Below are 3,480 nucleotides of genomic sequence, written 5' to 3'. Positions count from 1 at the left end.
CTGAAGGGAGAGCGCCTCTCGAGAGCATCAAAACAACAAGCCCTCTCGAGATGGTCTGCATTGACTTTTGGTCAGCTGAAATCCCAAATGGAAATACTGTGGATGTCCTGGTCATCACTGACCACTTCACAAAAATGGCTCACGCTTTTCCATGTCATGATCAGTCAGCAAAGCAGGTTGCTCGTCAACTCTGGGATCGATACTTCTGTGTCTACGGCTTTCCAGAGAGAATTCATTCCGACCAAGGAGCCAACTTTGAGAGCCAGTTGATCCGAGAGTTGCTGCTGATCTCTGGGGTAAAGAAGTCAAGGACAACGGCCTATCACCCCATAGGAAACGGTGTAGTTGAACGATTCAACCGGACATTGGGAAGCATGATCAGAGCTCTCCCTCCAAGAGCCAAGCAAAAATGGCCCCAAATGTTGCAGACATTGACTTTCGCCTACAACTGCACCGCCCATGAGTCGACGGGTTATGCCCCGTTCTATCTAATGTACGGAAGAATTCCCAGACTCCCAGTTGACGTAATGTTCCACAATGTGGAGAGGGACTGTGACATTGTCGACTATGATAAATATGTCCTCAAACTGAGGGAAGAGTTAAAAGAGGCATTATCATCTGCCCAGGCAAATGCTGTCTCCAGTCAGCGTCATCAGACTGAACTATACAACAAAAGGACCAAAGGTCATGACATCGCTGAGGGAGACCAAGTACTTTTGTCAAACAAATGTGAAAGGGCACGCAAGAAGTTGTCGGACAAATGGGAGTCCGTTCCGTATGTGGTTGTCTCAAGAGACCCAAGGTGTCATACCTACCGGGTATGGTTGGCTAATATGCGGCTAACAACAGTGTCACCGATGTGGGTTCCCAACTCCCCCAAAAGGTCACGCAATTGTGCCAAGGTGTCATTATTAGCAGCGGTGGGAGTGGAAAACATTTGCCTTGCTACAGGGGTACCATCAGGGCTGCTAAAGCCTGGCTGCCTAGCTTGCGCTGCAGTACCTGCTTGCACCCACCCTCTACCCCTCCCAAATGGTGTAAAATCCATTATATTTCAAACACAATTGATATAACAGTGAGAATATGACGTTGAAACAAAATTTAACTATACAGAGACATGTGGTATAAAGACACTGTATGTGAGGAAACGTAATGATATGTTGTGGAAAAACACAGCCACAGCAAAACAAAATCACTTTTTATCAAACGTCTCAACGATCAACGGATCCTTTCTGATTGCTGTACGATACGCTTACTTGCTCACAGCATAACCTCGGCGATCTGCAGCAGCTGATCAGAAGAATCCGGGTCACGGCACCATTTTGCCGGTTTGGTGTAGGTCAGGGGGCTAGGATGAGCAGCCTGGACTTGGGCGGGAGTTGGGAGTCTGTAGCCTGACCTGCCGATCTGGTGGCGCGGCAATGTGGACACATTAGCTGGGGTATGCGGGGACAGAGTTGGGGGTGGCGGCGTAAGCTGCCAGCCCTGCACTGAGTACTGAGTGTGGTGCTGCTGCTGAGGGCTAGGGGAGCTGAGGAACATGTTGGTATGCTTTGGCCGCGCCGACTGCTGCTGCTTCACTGTACTGGCATCAGCCGTTGCTCCTTCATCCTGAATATGGAATTGTGTGGTAGGGGGAGGGTTGTAGTTATGGCCTGTTGCATGTCCAGGAGAGGAATGTGGCTTGTGGGGAGAGTCATGGCTGGTTGTAGGGCCTGTGCCCTCCAGGCCAGTGTAGTCACTCAACATCTTCAGTTAGTTTAACTGGGGCCACGGGCTTGGGCAGGAGTTGGGAGTCTGTGTATGTTGTAGGTGTATAGTGAAGTGCAATGAAAACAATAAAAAGAAAAAAAAGGAAAAACAACAACAATAGTACCAAATATCAATCCGTGCATAAAATTCACATTAACCAAACAATTAGTCAGTACACAGCTCTGTGTGTCTAACTCAACGCATATGAACCAAGTAGACAACAAATAATACTCATATAGTTGTCACTTCAAAATTCTCTCACAGAATATAGCATTTTTTTTTCTTGTTCTTTCTCAATTTCAATTAGCTGTTCAGTTTATAGGATACCATATAAAGTCATTCAATGAAAATAACTTTCATAGCACTGAAAGGATATGTTGAAGGTGGATAATCTTCTCATACAGCTCAGTAGTAGCTCAGTCCACCACATGGACCGGTCCATTCACAGAGGATACAGTTCAGTTTAGCAGCATGTCTGGGGATGCTACTGTCAGTCTCTCTTCGGTCTTAGAATTACCACAATCCGGGTCACGGCACCAAAGATGTAACCCACAATGTCACTGCCTCTCGACACACCCTTGGACTCTGCGTTGTGTTTTTAGTGTTTATCAGGTGGGTTGTTGTGCGGAGAGATTGGACACTGGACACAGTGGTTCTGGATTGTGGATGAGACCTTGTTGCATTTATTTGCTCACAGTAGTGGTCCTCTCTGGCTCTGGTCATTAAGCTTTTCAGTGGAAAAGAAGAACATTTTCCTTTACAAATGTGTCTCAATGCAAAAGAACACATTAACATATGTCAACAAAAATATATAAATCTTTCTCATATTCAATATGCCCAAATGCTAAATAACAATAAATCACAAATCAGTAGTTCAAACACAGTGACCAGAATAAACATGTAAAAAGCCATCCTTCACAACCCCATTCAATTCAGACTCTACTAATTGTTAATCACACTGGCCAACTTACATCAAACATTTAAGTACAAAAACGGAATTGCACATTTCTTCAAAACACATCAAAATGTAAGTAAACACCTTAGCTAACACTGTATTGCAACAAATTCGCTGGATGGGCATTTTTAACTCTAATATCTTATAAAGTGTTCAGACAGTCATAAAACAGGTCTCACCTTTTCAGTGGAAAAGAAGAACATTTTCAAAGATGGCGCCTAGACTATGGTGTCCACTGAGGGACAAAAAGGTGAGGTGTGCTGAACCCACAGGTAAAAATCAACAGAATAGCGACCTCCAGTGCTCATAAAGAGGTACTGTCTTATACATTGCCAGGCTACTGCCTTACATATATATATATATATATATATATATATATATATATATATATATATATATATATATCCATCCATATTCTTCCGCTTATCCGAGGTCGGGTCCAGGAGCAGCAGCCTAAGCAGGGAAGCCCAGACTTCCCTCTCCCCAGCCATTTCGCCTAGCTCTTCCCGGGGAATCCCGAGGCGTTCCCAGGCCAGCCGGGAGACATAGTCTTCCCAACGTGTCCTGGGTCTTCCCCGTGGCCTCCTACCGGTTGGACGAGCCCTAAACACCTCCCTCTGGAGGCGTTCGGGTGGCATCCTGACCAGATGCCCGAACCACCTCATCTGACTCCTCTCGATGTGGAGGAGCAGCGGCTTTACTTTGAGTTCCTGCCGGATGACAGAGCTTCTCACCCTATCTCTAAAGGAGAGCCCCGCCACACGGCGGAGGAA

The 3,480-nt window shown here is 45.9% G+C and overlaps 1 long non-coding RNA gene across 1 annotated transcript; it reads right to left on the bottom strand.

Moving 5' to 3' along the window:
• Nucleotides 1-2,405: 2,405 nt before the first annotated feature.
• LOC133552384 (uncharacterized) lies at nucleotides 2,406-3,067 on the bottom strand. Its single transcript, XR_009806694.1, has 2 exons — nucleotides 2,887-3,067; nucleotides 2,406-2,479 (listed from the first exon to the last, which is right to left on the bottom strand). It is a non-coding gene; the product is annotated as an uncharacterized LOC133552384 (long non-coding RNA).
• Between the last annotated feature and the right edge of the window lie 413 nt (nucleotides 3,068-3,480).

The sequence above is a fragment of the Nerophis ophidion genome, linkage group LG05 (genome assembly GCF_033978795.1).
Source record: "Nerophis ophidion isolate RoL-2023_Sa linkage group LG05, RoL_Noph_v1.0, whole genome shotgun sequence".
Taxonomy (NCBI): Eukaryota; Metazoa; Chordata; class Actinopteri; order Syngnathiformes; family Syngnathidae; genus Nerophis; species Nerophis ophidion.
This window is presented reverse-complemented; position numbering and strand designations above follow the sequence as displayed.